Raw genomic sequence first — 19706 nt, 5'->3', positions numbered from 1 at the left:
ATGTACTCAAAGTCTTATAAATAAAGATTGCAGTCACCGTCATAGCATTCCGGCAAAGCCAAAATAAACAAACATTACTCAGTTTGTTGCGTATCTTAATTGCCATATATCCTGTCTGACCAGTGGTATATGCCACTATAGCTAATCTGAATTTTTTTTTTTTAATTCCCATTTTCTAAATAAAACAATCCCCATGATTCATTGTAAAAAGTATCGGCTTAGAAAATGTTGAGTTATGAGTTATGCTGAAATCTGTATTAACTTCTCAAGGTTTAATGAGTTACTATTCACAGTTCTCCCAAGAGACAGGGAAGTTTGTTATGATCAAACTCAGGTTATAGATGAGGACAGTGGGATAGTGAGAGGCAAAACATCGCAGAATGGGTGGAAGAGAACAGACGTCATCATAAACCCATCCTTCCCCATACTAAAAACATGCACCTAGTTTGCCATAGCCCAAAAACTGCAGTGACATTACAGAGCTGCAGAAATTACAAAGGCTGCTAAGCAGTGTTTTTGCTGATAGATGAGCAGCTAATGGCATTAACCACTCTTCAGAGATAAAATCCCTCTTGCTCTTTGCTTCTGGAAGAGAAGGTGGTCATGGTGAAGAAGTGCTTCAGGGTAATTCCAACCATTTGCCTGCAAATTCTAGCTCTGAGTTAGGTTGGCCAAAGTGAGGATTGGATGTTTAATGCTGATTTTTTGGAAACAGCATGCTGCCTGCAGACAGATGCCTCCTAACACCTTTGGGTATTGAGAAAAGGTTCTTCACCAGAGGGCAGTGGTCATGGAGCAGGCATGTGGGCATGGCCCCAAGTCAAGAAGTGTTTGGACAATGCTTTCAGACGTAGGATTTGTATTTTGAGTGGTATTGTGTGGAGCTGGGGGTTGGACTCAATGATCCTTGTGGGTCCCTTCCAACTCGAGATGGTCTATGATTCTATGATTCTACAAACAGAATGTCCTCAAAGCAGGCACTGAAATCCACGGCTCCCCTTTTCCAAATAATAGCCAGGCAGCAAAGACTGCTCAGTCCATCAACAGGCCATTTTCAGTGTCTCCTGCCCCTTCATGGCTGGAGTCTCCATGGACCTGTGCAACCACTGCTAGGCTTTGCAAAGACCTTGCTTGGAGCCAACTGTGCAGATCACAGGGCTCTCAGAAACCAGGCCACTGCCTATGGAGGGGAAATGAGCAACATTTACGGAGTGAATTAATCGAGCTCTTCAATATCCTTAGCTGAGGGTTAATAGTCTTGTGGTGACTGCCCTGGACAGGGTATTGGAAGAGCTGGATTTTATTTCTGGTGTGCTTTGGTAATGAAAAGGAAATTGCGTTCAGATGAGCCGTCTCTCCCAGAGACATCAGATACACAGCAATTAGACTCGAGTTAAACAATAAATCAAGTAACACTGATTTGTAGTGCCTTTGGCACTAGCAGAGCGCCATTATGACTGTTGCTATGTTTATTTAGAAGATGCTCAGTCCATTTTAAATGTTTTCATATTAAATGTAATTTGGGTGCTTGCTATTAAAGCAATTGACTGGACCTAAATGCAAATACTATTGGTCAGATAAATATTTTCTGGCAAATGAAATCTGTTCATTGCACTTTTATGACACGATGACTCCCTTGCTCCTAGATTTATTTTGTTTGCTTCCTCTCTTTGCAAGGATTGCCTCATAAAGATTAAAAAAGCCAAAGCAAACCAAAGTGTAAAGTAGAAATCACTGATTAAACTGTCAGAAATGGAGCAGCCTTTGTTAATCTCTGGTTCATTAGCTGGGGGAAGAAGAAAGGTTTGCACAAAGGCTTTGGTGTCACAAGGTATGTGATTTATTCCCAGATCTCTCTCCATTTTTCTGTGGGATCTTACCCAGGTAAAGTGATCTCTCTATGGCTCCATTTTCCCATCTGTTCAGCCTAGGTAATGATCTTGCCTCAGAGGCAGTGAAAACTTTCAATAAGGAGAAAAGGTTACCTTAAAAACCATACCTGCATCTGAAATGAAGCTACCCCCTGCTAGCACCTACAGCAGCTTTGGCTACAAAAATAATTACCTATGATAATGAGCTTTCCCTTGCATTGTTTTGAGGGCAAGCAATGGAGGAGAGAAAAATATTTTAAGAAACAGAAAAGTATACCTGAAAAGTAACAGGAATTGGCAAGTAAGCTTGCAGAACATTTTGTTTCTATTGCCAAGATTGCCATTGGCTGTGTCGCTTTATTATTGATCCCTTTTTTTGAGTATGTCTGTTGGAAAAATATTTTCACATGAGAAAGTAGAGAGGCTGAAATTCTTCTCAGGGCATTTGAAACAGTCATGAGCCTTTTATAATTGCTGTAATTGAAAGCATTGCCTAAGTGGCTTTTGATGCATATATTTTTTAATGTATTTAGCAAAAGTTATCAATAGTTAAATCAATGTCATTTGTGAATGCTCTCACGACTTGTGCAAAATGTGTCACCCTTAGAAATATAAGGCTTTCCCAACCAGTGTAAGTTTTGTGATCTACAGTAGAAGGCAGTGTAAAACTACAAAAATATTCTTATCTGAAACCATGCAAAATAAAAAGCCATATGAAAGAAGAATTAGTTTGCTTTTCTTTTTCATGCAAAAGGAAATGCTTTATTATGCAGCCTCATCCAGGAGCTACGTGTAGATTTTACTTAACAGGAGGAATGCTGCTGGGCCCAGAGAGCTCAGCTGACTCATTTTGTGTTCTTCACAATTACCTTTGCTGCCTTTTGTCACCTTAGCAGGTTCCTGGATGGCTCCCCCAGTTGCTTACTAGATGTGACACCTGAGGAAAGGGTGAGGAGAACTTCCTCTTTCTTCAGCCTTATTCTCTGTTATTTGCCATTTACTCAGTGTTTTCCCTTGCACAGATGGAAGTCGCCCACTTGCCTTTGTAGGAATGAGATTTCCTTGTATTACATGCATTTCATTTCTTTCTGCACCATGTCGGTTGTCTGAGAGCATCTCTCCAGTTCTCAGCTGCCAATGACGTGACTGGCTTCTGGCTTTCCTCCATGCCTCCACTATCCATCTTCTCCATCAGCCCCTGTTCTTCTCCCTTGGGGTGAGGCCTCCTCACCTACCAGCATGCAGCCCTTCTTAGTGGCAGAAGAGGCCCCTATCACTTTCTGTATTGCTCTGCTTCCAGGCCATTTCAGGTGAAAATGGACATACTCTGTCTCCTCCACCGCAGAGGAGCTTTGGTGTGAAGGAGTTCCTATCACAGAGGGGAAACCCCCATCCTCTCTATTCCTTCTGCAAGAACATGGATGGCTCCCAGCACTTTCCATGTGGAAGATTTCCTTCTGTCTTCTCCAAGCTCATGGCCTGTAAAGAGGGGACCACAAGAACTACTCTTTTCCCTGGTGTCACCCCAGAAAGGCCTGAATAACCCAGAATAAGGAGGTCGTCTTTATTCCCTTATGCACACTTCAGCTGCTCACTTTGTTTGGTCTCTTGGGTGCCAGGATTACCCTGAGCTAACTGGGACACGAATGACCTACATGTGACTTGTGTCCCTCTCTCAGCCCCAGGCTGGAGCTGCAGGCGGCAGACAGGATTTGTGACCCACCATCCATTCTGATTGCCTTGTGAAGACCAAATTTTATAAATAGACCAGCTCAGCTTCGTCTGAGCTATCTAATAGCTCAGAGTCCTCCCAGCATGCACTTTCTTCACCTAATGAATGGGGATTTACTGCACTGACTCTTTGGGAATGGCGAGGTCTGCCTTCTTCCCTCTTCAGCTCTCAGAGATCCTTTAAGCCTGTGAGAAAATTAATCAGATGCTCCAAAGGCTTATTTTGTCCAAAGCTAAATTCCTGTTTCTCCCACTCCCCCCCTCCCTTTGTGTCCCAATTACTTAAGGGATTGTCCTGGAAATTAATGAAAGCATGGCAGTGGGAAATAACACCCACAGTTCATCTCAGAAGTGAAGCAGTTCAGTGGAAGGCTTAATTAGAAACAACTCATGCTCCACACAGCAAATTTGGAGATATTCCAGTTTGAAGTGTGCTATGCCATGACAGTTGTTATTGCTCTTCCAGCTATATGAGTCAAGTCTTGCTGCTGAGTGATGGCATTTTGCATTTCTGAATGAGTTCCACTGTGGTTTCGACCTGGTTTCCAAAGTTGTCAGCATAAGCTATCTCAAGGACATAGCTCATCCTGGAAGAAAAATGAGGTGATGGGGACAGATTCAGCAGTGGAACTGACAGCTCTTCATCTCTCTCACTGGCTGTGGTCTGTGGAAGTGGAAAAGAGCTGCCTGGTGGCTTGGGGAAATGGCTGGGTTGCATCAGTCCAGCTTCTGCTTCCTAGAATTGAGACATTTGTTGCATGGAGGCCGCACCTCAGTACTGTGTTCAGTTTTGGGCCCTTCACTACAAGAAAGATGCTGAGGCCCTGGAGCATGGCCAGAGAAGGGAAACAAAGCTGTGAAAGATCTGGGACACAAATCTTGTGGGGAGCATTTGAGGGAACTGGGATTGTTCGGTCTGGACAAGAGGAGGCTCAGGTGAGACCTTATCGCTCTCTACAGCACTCTGAAAGGAAGTTGTGGTGAGGAGATGATTTTTTCTTCTAGGAAATAGCCATAGGACCAGAGGGAATGGCCTTAAGTTGTGCCAGGGGAGGTTCAGGTTGAGTATCAGAAAAAACTTCTCAGAAAGGGTGGTGAGGCATTGGCACAGGCTGCCCAGGGAGGTGGTGCAGTCCCTGGAGGTGTTCAAGAGATGTGTAGATGTGGCACTGGGGGACACACTGAGGGTTAGTGGGCATGGTGGGGTGGGTGAATGGTTGGACTGGATCCTCTTTGTGGTCTTTTCCAACCTTAATGATTCGATGATTCTCTAAGATCATACTGTTTTTAAGTTTTGGAGGTTTTCCAACCTTTTGCTGCCACTCAAAAAGTACAAGTTATGCAAGGGAGTTAGACCCTCAAACACCTCCCACAGGCGGCTGGCAGTTAGATACCTTCAGCATGTCCTAAATGTTCTTTGAAAGCATCCTTCTCAACTTCCATGGGTCTCTGATGCACCATACGGGGGAATAACACTGACTTCTCTGGAGCGCTGCACTGCTTATGGATGCAAATCACTGTCTTAGTGTGAATATTACTTCATGACATGACATCTCCTCCAACTCGTTAGTGCTAATTAATGCAGTTCAAGGATAGCCAATATTCATTAAGCTTTTCTGAAAACGCAAGAAATGTTCATGTAACAGCTCACACATTTTGAAGGCACCATAATCCTATCATCATGTTTTCTGTTTCTCTGTAAAACATTTCAGTACTTTAATCTTTGCTAAGTAGAGTGGAAGTGAATTGTCAACAGTGGTTCTTCAGCACAAGGCCATGGTGTTTGTTCCTTGCTTTGTTATCAGGAACCAACAAAAGGGATCAGTGTTGTTATTTTGGCACATAGGCATCTGGTTGCCGGAGGCTTCCCTTTGTGTATATGAAAGTTAAATATTTGGGTTACTGTTGTCTCTTTGGGTCTTGCCATGATACAAAGCAGCTTGAAGGAGATGCAGCTATCGCCTGCTTCTAATCACTGCAATGACAGCAGCTCTGCTACCTCCAGACTAAATGTTTGTTACTGGGTTGTATTGTTTGGGTATTGACAGATCCAGAGACCTTGTGAAATTACAGAAGCTCCTTGAAGAAAAGCACTCTCACTGATGCTGCTGAATTATAGCTAAGATGTTAAGAGAGGAGGCGAATGCTTTGTGTGTGTGTGTGTGTGTGCTGTTGTTGTTATTTTTTCCTGAAAAGATACCATTGAGGAAATCTGAACTGCAGCATGTGTCCGGGAGAGGACTAAAGAGAGAGCAAACTCTGGATAGCACAAGGTGTTGCCTCCACACTGCAGTGCAGCCAACCTGCAGGCTTTAATGAGGCTGGGGTGGGTTTTGAGGTCTCCATCTGCTCTGAGAGTTTGTTTCTCTCTACTTATAGACACACAAACAAATGTCTGCAGGTATTGGTCTACATCCTTCACCCTCTCTTCCACCCTGCTGCCCTTGTAGCTTGGGGAAACTCCTTACTACTAAGGAATTAGCCCAGATCTGGATGGGGTGTTTCTGGGAAGGTGCACAATGAACCTAAGTGAAGATCCAGAGAGAGTTTCTTGTCCTATTCTGAGAGCAAACAACTCTGTCTAGTTTCATTTTTGTGACAGACTCTTGGTAGAAACAATGCTCTATTATTCTTCTATGTTGTAACAAACATTTCCAGGCTCCTTGCTAGACCCATAGGATGCTATCTTTACTCAGAACAGTAATTTATTTTTATTACAAATATTTCATCATGAATTAGAGGATTAAGCAAATGTGAAATTGGGCCATGACCCAGGTCCTTCCCTATTGGTGCCAATGCCCCAAAGCTATTGGAGGATCCATTGGAATCACACAGATACATTTTGAGTGTAGTGGGATCACTTTGTGTACCTCCAGTCGACAATCCCACCAGAAAACTAGCTCTTGAGAAGGCATGAGAAGGATTCTCTGTAGCTGCCTCCAGACTTGTCCAAAACTCATGCCTGTTTATCTAGGCTTAGTGCCGAAGGGAGAGGCTGAACTCTTGCTGGGAACCTGTAATTCCAAGCCAAGTTTAATGAAACTCCCTACACGTGCACTGAAAGATGAAAATTGAAGCTCTGGGCAGAGCAAGCCTTGCTTTCCATCTTTTTACGCTATGCATGAAGCAAATTAGTTTCCAATTAGAGGCTTCCAATCTCTTGCTGTTACTTAAATCCTCCAGGTGAGCTCTTCTACCACCAGCTGGATAACACTATATCACATCCCAGCTCCACTCTGGGTTTGGAGGCAGAACCTGCCACGGGAAAATGGGTTAGGGAGGGACAGTGCGTGCCATTCGGTGACAGGTGGGGAAATCACCTTGGGGCTTTGCTATGTGAAGGTTCTTCCTATCCCAAGGTATATTCCTGTACTGAAACAACAAGCAGGCATCTGCATGGTGAGCACTCCTTTAAAGCAACTTTCCCTCCTATTTTAGTGAGAAGCAGCCTGAGAATGGGATTTTTCGTTGCTGGTCCCAAGCAGCATTCATGATCTGAGCTGAACAGCCAGTCCCCAACAGGACACAGCTGTAACCTTGCAATACTCCCTTTGCTTTTCCTGGGGCAGAGATGAGTATCTCTGCTGCCTCCTGCCACTGTGTCCTGACCTTAGATGGCCTTCAGGGCAGGCCTTCAGGGCCACCTCAGCGACTTGCTCTTAACCATCAGCAGCCAGAGCTACCTCTATATTTAGCCCTTTAACCAAAGCCAGCTCTTGGGTGGAGTGAGTTGGACAGGAGAGCCTGTCTGTGGTTGCATTTGTGGCTCCATTTTATGTCTGTGTCCTTAAAGAAAGGGGAGAGAATTGTGTTGATGTTAAAGTTTTTGACTACTGCACCCAAAACCCCTTTGCAGCCCCCCATATGTGTTGCAGAAGAGCAGATGTCAGGGCTTGCATTGTCTCTTGACATGGTCTTTGCTTTTGGTGTGACAGCAGATCAAATCCAGGAACAACCCCAGACTCCCAGCCCTGCCCACCACCACTCTGGGAAAGTGGCTGTTTTTCCTTCCTAGAGAGCAAAGAGGAAAAATTCTATTTCTCCTTGACTAAGAACAAATGAAGGAAAGGACTTCCCTTCCAACCTCTCCTCCCACAGCAAACCAATTTCTGGCCAGTCTGTGCCTAAACATGGCACAATGGCATCCTCAGGTTTTTACCTCTTGGGAGCAACCCCAGATTCAGAAAGAAAGCTCTCATGGAAAAGCAAAGTGGTGACAACAAGACAGAGCCATACACATGGGCATTGCAGTGTGATTGCTTCTTGATGTACTTGTCTGAATCAGATAAACAGCACATTTTTCCTTACCTGGAGGCAAACATGCATTGCCCTTTTTGATGGGAACAAGAGGTAACAGCTTTAAGTTGTGTCAGGAGAAGGTCCTGCTGAATATGTGGAAAAATTTATTCTCAAGAAGAGTGGAGAGGTATTGGCACAGGCTGCCCAGGGAGGTGGGGGAATCACCATCCATGGAGGTGTTCAAGAAGCATATATATGTGGCACTGAGGGACATGGTTAGTGGGCATGGTGGGGGGTGAGTGGACGTTTGGACTAGATGATATTAGAAGTCTCTTCCAAGCTTAATGATTCTGTGAGTGACGTAATTAATAAATAGCCAAACCCTTGCCATTGCTAGTGCTGTCTGTACAAATGCTTTACTGCCAGGTAGCATGCTCTACTGCTGCATCCCATCACAGCTGCATCCTCTGCCAGCTGAGGGTGCAGGGAGGAATCTGTGGCAAACAGTGGATGCCGCTGCCCCATAGCTGCACTGTCTGCCCACTCTGTTGCATCCCGATCCCTCACTACCCTCCTCTTCCCCCCAGCCAGTGCTATGTGTGCATTCAGAGCATCTTCCCCCCATTATCCACGCAAGGTGTCCATACGTGGGTTTGAGAGGGTGAAAACTATCACCCCCGCTCCCTTCCATTCCTTCATCCCACTATCCTCTCATCCTTACACCTGCATCCTTCCACCCCTGCATCCCTCCATCCTTCCACCCTCCATCCTTCCACCCTCCACCCCTCCATCCTTCCACCCTCCACCCCTCCATCCTTCCACCCTCCATCCTGCCATCCTCCTCCTCCTCCCAGAAGCGAGGGGGAGCCCAGATGTCGGCAGGCCCAAGCCAGGTTCATCTGCTTCACATGACCCAGCGCCAACTGCTGCTTGCTGCCCTCCTCCCGCCTTCCTCCTCCTTCCTCCCCCTCCTCCTCCTCCTCCTCCTCCCTCCTCTCCCACTCCAGCCTCGCAGCGCGGTGGCGGCTGTGCAGGAACCGGGTGCCGGAGCTGGCAAGCGGGGAAAGGAAGGGGAAAGCGGTCTGCAGCGTCACAGAGCGGAGCATGGGGCGAAGCAGTTGCGTACCGCCCCATTCCTAGGGAGGCCGGGGACCCTGTGGAGGGCAGCGGGGAAGAGAGGAAGGGCCGTGGAGCTGCCGAGGAGGTGCGAGAGATGGATGCGAGGCGATAGCACCGCGGCCTCCAACGCTGCCGCATCGGGATGCTCTCAGCCCCGGAGCGGAGCTGAGGAGCCGCCGAGGGACGGAAGAAGGTAACGGGGTCTTTGTCTGCAGCAGGGAGGCCCCGGGGTTCCCTTCCAGCCCCAACCCCACAGGGAAGCCCAAGCCGCAGTGTGTGAGCGGCTCCACGCCCCCTCCCTCCATTTATCTGAAACGGAGAGAAATGCTCTGCCCTTTGATTTCCTTCTCCGTTCCTCCCACCAATTAAAAAAATAATAATAAAAATAAATCAGCCTTGAATTTGGTAACCGGGAAAAGCTGGGCAACCAGGTTTCTGGGGTTCTGGTTTTTAGGGGTAGAGGGTGTGGGGGAGAAGGGTTGGTGTGCGGTTTCCCCCCCCACCGATCTGGATGCTTGTCCCTGCTAAGATGGACTGCTCCTTCCCTTTCCAAATGGCTGCAGCAAGTTTAACACTGAGCTGGGGGCTTCACGAGGGGTAGAGCCCCCGACACGTTTTTCCCTTCCCTTGTGCTAAATCGGAGCAGAAAAGTTGCTGCAGATCCGGGGTTAGAAAAGACAAATAAATGGCTGTATTTCTGCACCGTGCCCGTCTGGGTGTATCTGCACGCCTTGCAGACACGCTCCGTGGAAGGAGGGCTCCTCAGCCTCATTGTTAGCGTGCTCACTGCTGGGGAGGGCATGAGAAAAGTTGTTTCAAGGCTCTGTGTAGAATTTCCAGGAGAGACAATTGTTTCTAATAATAACCCTGGCAGCGGTTTAGCAATGGAGCACACGCAGATGCGGGAGTGAGTGGGCAGATCTCCTCTCTCAGGCAAACCAGGTCACGGGGAAACCAACCCCCCATCTCACTGCTTCGGTTTGGGGTTTTAAAACCTCATCCTGAACAAAACCTCGGCACCACTCTTCCTTTCCGCCAGGAAGGAGGTGTGGTGCCTGCGCGCCGCACGCGGCAGCACTATGGAGAGGTTGGATCTCAGCTCTGTTGCTGCCGTTGCACACTGGGGTGTCTCCATCCCTCCCCTCTGTACCGGACCCCAGGGTTTAATGAGCATTTCCCATCCATGTGCAGAGGGGGCCACCACTGGTGTGGGTGTTTGTGCCATTTTTCCTGCTTGCCAGGCACCAGAGAGGTTTTGGTGGAGCTAAAATGGTCATAACTCGTCTCTTCCTCCTTGTAACCCCAAAACTGACCCTGGCCAGTGAATGGTTCACCTGCCTGGTTTAGAATCATAGAATCTTAGAATGTCTTGGGTTGAAAGGGATCTTAAAGATCATCCAATTCTTGGTGTCTGCAAGCTGCTTATGCTGACCTTTCTGGAGCAACTTTCCAATAGCTTCCAAAAAGATGAAGCAAGTAATGTTTTAAGGTTTTAATTTGATTTGCAGCAGCTGATGCGCTGGCTTCTGTGCATAGGAGTTCTATGGGGTTTGTCCTTTCCAGGCAACACAAGCTCTGTTTCTGTGTGCATGTGATAGCTTTAACACCACTGCCAGGCCATGGGAGGATTTAGAGTTTGGCTTAAGGAAAACCATGGATGGGATGTCCTCAGGCTGTGGGGATTGCTCTTGCCATTGGATCCCTTTATCCAGGGCCATGAGTGGTGGTGTCAGGTGGGGACATGCCTTGTGTCCCTTCTCTCCTGGCATACTGTTCCCACTGGTCTTGTTGTGTGTCTGAACTCATTACTGAATTAACACTGTGAGTTGGTATTTGGTGATACCATGGTCACAGCGTTGCATCATTCAGGACCATAGGGCAATGCAGTACTTTGTGGTGCAAAGAGGATTTTCTGCAGAGATCATGTTGTACTCAACAAAGCCAAGGGCTTCATTTAGTGCGTTGGGTGATATCTCCAAGGACATGGGTCCAGGAAGGACATTCCGAGTCATGGGATCTCATCCCACACCATCACAAGTAATTACAGTCATACACATCCTCCTTGTTGCTGCTGTTGCTTACTGTATAATAGCAGAAGGCTTGAATGTGGCTTAAAAGATGACAAAGGCAAAGTACAACTGTATGGGGGGGGAAATATTATATTAGAGAGAACTTGAAAGGTGTAGTGGTGAGACTCAAGTCTGAAGAATCAGCCTGGAAGGAGAGCAAAGGAGAAGGAAGGGACATGTGTTATCAAAATGGTGAGGCCCTCAGGAGAAGTACAGAGAGAAAGTGTTAATCCAGCACCAACCAGCTTGGGGGTCGAGGCTCAGCAGTGTCCCCTGGAGCTGCAGTAAGGCACTGTGTGACCCACTTCTCACCAGCAAAGCAGGAATGGGCTGGATTGCTGGGATGAGCATAGCATACAGCCTATACAGCCATGCTCACATTCAGTTCTCAGGGACTGGAGGTGTCTTACATTCAAAGCAGAGCAGGTGATGGCGGCTCCCTGAGGTCCCCAGGCTTCACTGCCAGGTGGGGTGCCCTTGGGGGCACAGCCGGATCCCAAGGTCAGTGGCAGTGCCAACCTCTGGCCATTCCTGCTGGCTTTCTCCTTCCAACAGCAAGAGGGCAGCTTGTCCGGCAGCCCCAGGGCCCAGCAGTCTGACAAGATTAAGCTGTGGCCGAATTGCTTGTTAGCCCCCTTCAGCTCTGCTGCCCAGGCTGTCCCAGCCTCTTCCAGGCAATCTGGCTTCCTAAGCCAGCAGCAGATTGCTCAACATGGCCTTGGGAACCACTGCAGCTGATAACGTCCCTTGCTATTTCCCCTTCTCCTAGACTTTCAACAACTTAATCCTCAACACAGCCATAAATCTCAATATGTCCTATTTCCTAGAAAACCACAAACAATTTTCCAAGGCTACACAATTAGTTGGAGTGCCTGTCTTTTGCTCTGGAGATGAATTCCACGAAAGGTCCAAAATGATTTTTGCTGGTTTCCTCTCCTTATCTCTGAGCATAGATTTGATTGGCTCTGAGCTTCTGGGAGCACTTTTATGTTGATGAAGCCCTGTGCCTGATGCTAGGGGCATCTCCATGACCTGATAGTTCAGTCTTTTCCCAACTTTAAATTGCAAAGATAGAGGAGCAGACATGGTTTGATTCTCAGTGCAGTTGATGATGTTCTAGTTTAGGATTTCCTCCAGCTTCCTTCTCCATCCAACACATTGCCCTTCTTCTCTTGTCCTGACCATTCGTATGATGTTCTCAGATGGTGTTAAACCCAAGAAGTGGGTAGCAAAATGCCTTTTTCATCCCCTGCCTGGGGGATGTGGTGTTGCCTAATGTAATAATCTGAGGGACAAGGTTTAGTGGGCACAGTGGTGATAGGCTGATGATTGGTCTAGATGATCTTAGTGGTCTTTTCCAACCTTAATGATTCTAGGATTCTATGGAAAAGATGTTGAGGTCACAACAAGGGAAGTGAATTGACCCATTTAATCTAAATTTACCTTAAAATGTCCACTGAAAATCTCCTATAAAGCTGGGGGGGGAAAAAAGAAAAAAAAAGAGGTCAACACTCCAATTTTGGGCTATAGAAATCCTTTGTGTGTACAGTTCTACATGTAACACATAACATTTCAACAATGACTGTTGGGCTTGCCAACCTGCTCTGTGGCTGGATTATTTTTGTTCCTTCTTAGAAATTCCCAGATCTCCCAACCAAAATAAATCCAACTTTGTTTGGGTTTCCTGACCGCATGGGATCCAACGTGGCTGCAGCCGTCCCACACACACTGCAGCACTGTTGGCATCCCATCCATCTGAGATGAGATATTTCACACTGGCTTCCAGCAGGAACTGCTCTGCAGATAGGGGAGCAGCAGGAGAATGACCCTGCTGCTTTCACAGTGGTTTTATGTAGGGCATGCCAGTAATGGAAAGCCCCCCCACACAGGGAGCAGCTCTGAGAGTCAGCACAAAATCTGTGGCTGAAACTTTGCATTTCTCCTAGGGAGCATAAAGTGGATTCAGGACTTTCCACATTAGAAACTCTGTGCTGTCCTTGCTCTGCATGGATGCTCTCTCTCCTGGCTGCGTCCATTGTTGCCCATCATCACAACATGTGGCTGCCACATGTGTATTTATGCCACGGGAGAACCTGGATGCTCTCATTTCCCAGTGAAATGTGCGCTCAGAGGGGCAAGGATGATTTAGGGGATGTGTAATGAGATACAGGGCCATGCCTCGTGCACACACATACACACTGCAGCATTGAAGCATGCTGAAAAACAAACAGCTTGCCAAGGCAACTTCCACAGCCTCTCACAATGCTCAACAGGAAAATCTGGAGGGGAAAAAAAGGAACAAATCACTGCCTGAAGTGTTTTGGGCTCCATGCTATGCTTTGCAGCCCTGGATCTGCCACAAGGGATGTCACCATCTTGCCTTACCAAGGGCAGGGAGGATGGAGGCCTCAGTGCTGCACCCTGTAAGGTGTTTTCTGAAATGGCCTGAGAGTACCAATGGAGACTCTATGGGGAATATGTAAGTGCAAAGGTACTCTGGGCTACGTCCTCTCTTCCTCAATGTCACCTTTCAGGCACAGCCAACAGCATACATGGCAGAAAGCTGCTCCAAAATGGGCATCATGTTCTCAGAGAGCAACGCTCTGAGGTATTGGATCTAGCCGCTGAGTTTGCAGGCATTGCATCAAGGCTGTTCTCTCCTCTGCCTCCATCCTCAGCTCTTCTGCATTGATTCTGCACAGTACTGAAGAGTTGATGCGTTTTGTTCCAGAACAGAGCATCCTTTCCTGGCTCTTCAGAAGCAGAGACTTTCAGAACAAAGATAGGATCAGGCAGAGAGCTTTATTCCAGATTTCTCCTTTGCATAGGTTTCAGGAGCAACACATTTATATTTTCATGAGTTGATGCAGAGAGTACTGGTTTTTAAATCTTGCTCTCTGTCCCTAGAGCATTTCTGCACAGGCAGGCAAAGCATTTCCAATACAGGCAATGCAAAGTCCTGGCATCACTCAGAAGATAAACGGACACTGAAGGCCATGGTTTAGTGAGCATGGGGGTGATGGGTTGATGATTGGACTGGATGATTGTAGTAGTCTTTTCCAACCTTAATAATTCTATGATTTTAAGTCCTGTGAAGCACTGTTGGGGGTCAGTATCCACCAGCCCAGCTGCTGGCTGCCCAGCCCAGACCCAGGCTGCAGCCCTGGCTCAGAGCACCCAGTGCCTGCCAAGCCCCATGCTCAGCTATGGCTGGAAATGACCCCGTGACATGTTTTTACACTGGAAGCATATGAGTTCTTACAGTGTTATTCAAAACAAGAAAGAAAAAAAAAAAAAGCAATTATGTATACAGATTAGTGTTTTACTTTTTTTTTTTTTTCCTCCACATCTGGAATGACTTTTGCTAGTGCATTTTCTATTATGTGTTATACACAACACCGTTTAGTGCAGTTTATTGACCAGCTCTGCTACAGACTAACTGAGTGATGCACAGCCCCATGCCTTGGCTCAATTGATCCGGGCGATCGCTGCTCACACCTCAAAATGCTTGCTGATACAGTTGGTACAATAGACTCAATAAGCGCTAAAAGGACACTTCGAGCCTTAAATCTTAATCTGCCCCTTACAGATATTTCATGCATACTATGGCTTCTAGTGCCTTGGGTCAATTTGGTCATCTTCCTATGAACCTACATTGATTTTTTCTCCTCCAGCAAATCACGTAAATTTCAGTAGCAAATAAATTGTCCTATTCTCTTCTCTAACTAAACCAAACCTCCTACAAATGTTTTCCCAGAAGACTTGGATGCTCTCATGTAATTACCACCCTGTCTGCATGCACAAATGAGTGATATCTGGAACAGTTTGCTGAAAATATGCCATGTTTGAAGTGTGAAACTGTACCAAAGGAAAAAAAAAAAGCCAATATATATTTACAAGGAATTAAAAGTCAAAAGTAGGATAGATTAACAGACATCCTAACAGCTTTAGCAATATAGTAATTGTCAATTGCTGTGTACTTTAGTACTGCATGGTATCATCATGCTGATGACTCATGGGTTTTGCTACAGTTCAGAGTAGGGAGTGAATTGGAAAGTGACCAGGAATCCCCAAAGAGACATTGATGTGACCTGTAAAAGGAGTTCACTATTGGTAAAGGTGAGTCCTAGCAGCTAATTTAGATCCTTTTCCCTTAAACCATACTTTGTGTATAGCAAGCAGAGCAGAAACTCTTCCAGTATATACTGTGCACATATGGGATGAAACAACAGGCAATATCTTAAAGTGCTTCTTATCTAGAGAATAAATTTAGCCTAGGAGGGAAAAAAATTTCTATACCGAGGGGGATGGTCGGGTTGGAATGGGCTAACCAGAGACATGGTAGAGTCCCCATCCCTGGAGGTATTTAAGTGATGTGTGGACATGGTTTAGTGATGAGACTGTTTAGTTCACGTTGGTGACTGGCCTTGATCATCTTCAAGGTCTTTTCCAAAGTAGATGATTCTATGATTCAATGAATAAAGATGTTCTTTGCACAGCTTGGCTGAGCTGAATTAGCTCAGGAGAAATTTGCACGCAGGTCAAGTTATCTGAGGCTTTAACTGGGAAGTTTACAGCAGGGGAGATTTTCTAACTGTCATGTCATGTTAACATAGGGATAAGGGGACTTTTTTGCTATAGATTTTATAGTAGTGGCATTTTGATCCCCTCTTGCAGCCTTTGGGCATTACTTTGGAGTAGGGACAAATAGCACATCCCACAGTCAGTTCAGTGAGGTGAGGCCATGGGCTGCCTGAGCTGCCTGCCCGTCACTTGCCATGGGATGTGACCCTTGGGTTGCAATGCTGTCATGCGGACCGATGTGTTTCTCCTCAAGTAAAGATGCACAGTGATGCTCAGTGCAAACAGCATCCATTTAAAACTTGCTTGTACAAAAGAACTTTAAGAGCTCTAGCATTTTCTTCACCTAAAAGCCCTGGTCCAAAGCAAGCGTCCATGTTGAACTGCTGTTACAATTGACCAGTTGAGATAAGGTTTCTCAATATCAAAACAGGAGTGGAACTCAGGAGTTTTCCTGAGTACTGGATAGGTTACAAGTCTGTAAGGTATCAGATATCAGACATTTGTAGCCGGTGAATCCTCTAGTCTGAAACCAGTGCCATCTCCCCGAGGTTGGTAGGAGCTTCAGAGCTCAGAGGATGCTCTGCCCAACTCTCAGATTTGGCTCCTGCCTTGTAGACGGTGAGGATCTTGCTTGGAAGGATATATTTTTAAGCTGCCAACTGTTTTTTCTTGCCAAGAAAGGGAACAGCAAGAGTTATGTGGGAGAAAGAGTCAAACATGGTAAGAAGTATGCACTGGGAAAGCCCTCTTCTGCATTAACATCAGAAGACAGAGCGGGTTCACGATGGCCTGGTTTCCTTCCAGTTGAGAAGATTGAGATCTGTATTATTTTAAGAAAGAAAACAATACGTGACATAAACCAGCACAACCTACACTCTAGTGAGGAAGCCATCCCGTCCAGGAAAGGTCTTTCTTATCTCAGGATATAGCTGAGAGCAGAGCGCCGCGGCCAGCCGCTCTCAGAGCGGTGATTTAGGCGTCTGCTGGGTAATGCCCTGCTCGGTTTGAAATGCGGCATTGGAAGTACATTTAACTCTAACTCCACGGCTCAAGCACTGAGTGTTTGGAGGTTAAGAAGCGGCATTCCCAGCTTTAAAGTTCGCCTGAGAGTTATTGCTTGATGTTGTAAATGGACTTAAGGACCGTAGGAGACGGTTTTTCATTTCAGCCCTGATACAGTAAGCCACTTAAACACTTGCTTATGTCACGCTGAAATAAAAGGGATTTATGTGCACGGCTCTGTGCTTTGCTGAATCAGAACATTTTTGCTGATGGCTGTTTGCAGACAACATGAAAAACAACCTGTGCAGATTTCTCTGGGGGATCTCGGGGCTGGGAAACTGCCTGGAGCCCTCAGGAAGCATGGAGCCCCCAGGCAAGCCAGGAACTCTTTTGTCAGCTCTCAGGACAAAACAGGGAAGTCACCAGATCACCCAGCCTGCAGCTCTCCTTAGTGCTCATCTGGTTGCTCTCCTGCAGTGCTCACAGAGCAGTTGGGTCACACCAAGCACATCCCAATGTACACACCTTCCCTTCTGCTCCAGGAAGACTTGGCTCTGTGAATCTATGATTCTGTGACTTGATGAATCTATGATGTTATGATTCTTCATTCTCTACTTGGTGGGATATGGACATGGATTATTCAAGAGATAGGACAAAATGTTGGAGGAAAATTCCTCTGGTGCTACAGATCTTATGGGAGATGCAGCATTGTCACTGGCATGTGTTTTCCGGCTTTCATCTAGCTATTTACCATATGTGTATTTCACGCAGCCTCAGGTTTTGTACCCTGAGGGGAGACCCACCCTTCTTTAGTAGGCAGAGTCTGGTTATGCCAATCAGATTATCACCAATCACCCTGCTACTCCTGGTCATGTCAGCACCATCCATATCTACAAGATCTCTCCCAAGCCTAAGCTTTCTGCTCCAAAGATCTGTTTGCCACCAAGTTGCTCCTGTGTGGTTGAAAATCTGACATTTTATTTCTCCTATAGAAATGCCATGGAAATGCTGGTTGGGTTTGGAACACAAGTCTTATGGGAAGTGGCTGAGGGAACTGGGATTGTTCAGTCTGGAGAAGAGGAGGCTCAGGGGAGACCTTACTGCTCTCTACAACTGCCTGAAAGGAGATTGTAGTGAGCTAGAGGTCAGCCTCTTCTGCCATGTAACAGTCATAGGACAAGAGATAACGACCTAAAGTTGTGCCAGGGGAGGTTCAGGTTGGATAGGAGGAAAAAATTATTCTCCAAAGGAGTGACTGAAACAGGCTGCCCAGGGAGGTGGTGGAGTCACGGTCTCTGGAGGCGTTCAAGAAATGTGTAGATGTGGCACTGAGGGACATGGTTGATGGGCCATGATGAGGATGGGTTGATGGTTGGACTGGATGGTCTCAGAGGATTTGGACAGATGGCAAATGTCCAACGGTATGATTAGGATCTCCTTTCTAGGAAAAAAACAACTGGTTTACAACTGACCTGTCCCGTTCCAGAACACCATGTAGCCCTTTCGGTAGGAAATCATCACCAATGAATCAATTTGAATGGCAGAAGTGTTGTCTGTTGGGTTTCTATCCATTGTAGCGAGAAGCACTTGTGCTTGTGTTGTCTTATTTTAGGATGTTGCCTTTGCCATAAGTCTTCTGCCAAAATAAAATCACTCTTCTCCCTCTTCAAACAAAAATTTACAGACCAGACATCCCACTTTTGGTTTAGGATGGACTCATGGAAATAAGTGGTAGAAATGAGGACCACATCCAGACTGCATGGCAGTCTCTCTGCCTGGAGTTTCTCCTGTCTTTCTCCCCACTCTTAGAGCTTCGAGTCAGTGAGGTTCAGGTGGAAATAAGCCTGCAGCATTATTGTCCTATCTAATAAAGGGAAGAGCAGGGAAATGAGTGTGCAGGAGGGTTTTAGACCTGGAAAGCAAGCAGGGTGGAAAGGAGTAAGAAGTGGTCAAGTGGGAGCAGGGTGTTTAATCTAATGCTTTATTTTAATCAGCGGGCTGTCATCTCTCTCTATCTCCTTTCATCAGGTCTGTCCAAACGGCAGGCAGAGTGACACCGATTTTTGTGTGCTCAGCACAGTAATTGCCTCCTATCCATGCAGTGAGCGTTTAGGAAATTTTCTGCCTCCAATTATAATTTCTGATTTGAGTCATGGAAGAAAACACCGTATCCTCTTTATTTCTGTAGTCACCGGCTAATGAAACGTGCCACGAGTATTTATAGAACTGCCATTGTAAATAGCATTTGCATTTGGTGCCTTGGAGTTATTTAGTGTGACAGTGCCTTCACCAAGAGGATTTTTTCATTTTGAAAGGGAAAGGTTCCCTTTGGAGTCATTCCTTCCTGCTGCCTTTGCTGTTTGCAGTGGATGCAGCAGTTCTGTGGACAGCTGCAGGTAATTTAGTGACAAGATGACACACACGGGGACTAGCAGAGCGCAGTGCAGCAACCGTCTGAGATGCCACAGACAGTTTACAGAACGCTCCAAACCTATGTTTGGAGTTACAGCAAAGATGAATAGAGAGGAGGGAAGTCGGCAGAGTGGTTCGTGCAGCAGTGCAAAACAGCTGCCAGATGGTCTTTCTTAGGAAAACCGTCATGTAAATATTTGGGTAGGAGCCTCCAAACGATATTTAAAGTCTGTTGCTTGTGACAAAGGTAACTAAAACGTCTTTTCCTCGAGAAAAGCAGCCAAGATACAGAAGATCCCACAAGTAACCAGGAGAGATACTTCCTTTCTGTAGCACATTCACATGATCATGTGCATACGTCAAAACTTGTTACTGACGTCCCTCAAAGTGTCTTGCAAAGGAGGGCAGAATCATTCTTCCAGGTGCAGAGTCATAGAATCATTGATGTTGGAAAAGATCACAAAGATCATGCAGTCCAATCCATGTCCGTAACCACGTCCATCAGTGCCACATCTACATGTTTCTTGATCACCTCCAGGGATGATGACTTCCCCACCTCCCTGGACAGCCTGTGCCAATGCCTCACCACTCTTCTGAGAATAATTTTTTTCCTAATATCCAACCTGAACTACCTCTGGCACTTATCTCTTACCCACTTAAAGCCACTATCTCTTCTCCT

General features: G+C 46.3%; 1 protein-coding gene across 8 annotated transcripts in view; it reads left to right on the top strand.

The window, feature by feature from the left end:
• Positions 1–19706, top strand: part of FRMD4A (FERM domain containing 4A) — a 355674-nt gene that overhangs the window by 204124 nt on the left and 131844 nt on the right. The window contains exon 1 of one of the 8 annotated variants that reach the window (XM_048962863.1): positions 9038–9153. The exons of the other annotated variants lie outside the window; for them this stretch is intronic. The gene's annotated coding sequence lies outside the window, so the exon portion shown is untranslated. Of the gene's footprint in view, positions 1–9037; positions 9154–19706 lie in introns of those variants that run through there. 8 annotated transcript variants of the gene reach the window in all.

This window comes from Lagopus muta, chromosome 1, assembly GCF_023343835.1.
Source record: "Lagopus muta isolate bLagMut1 chromosome 1, bLagMut1 primary, whole genome shotgun sequence".
NCBI classification, from domain to species: Eukaryota; Metazoa; Chordata; class Aves; order Galliformes; family Phasianidae; genus Lagopus; species Lagopus muta.
The sequence above is the reverse complement of the archived record's forward strand: the minus strand, read 5'-3'. Positions and strand labels throughout refer to the sequence as shown.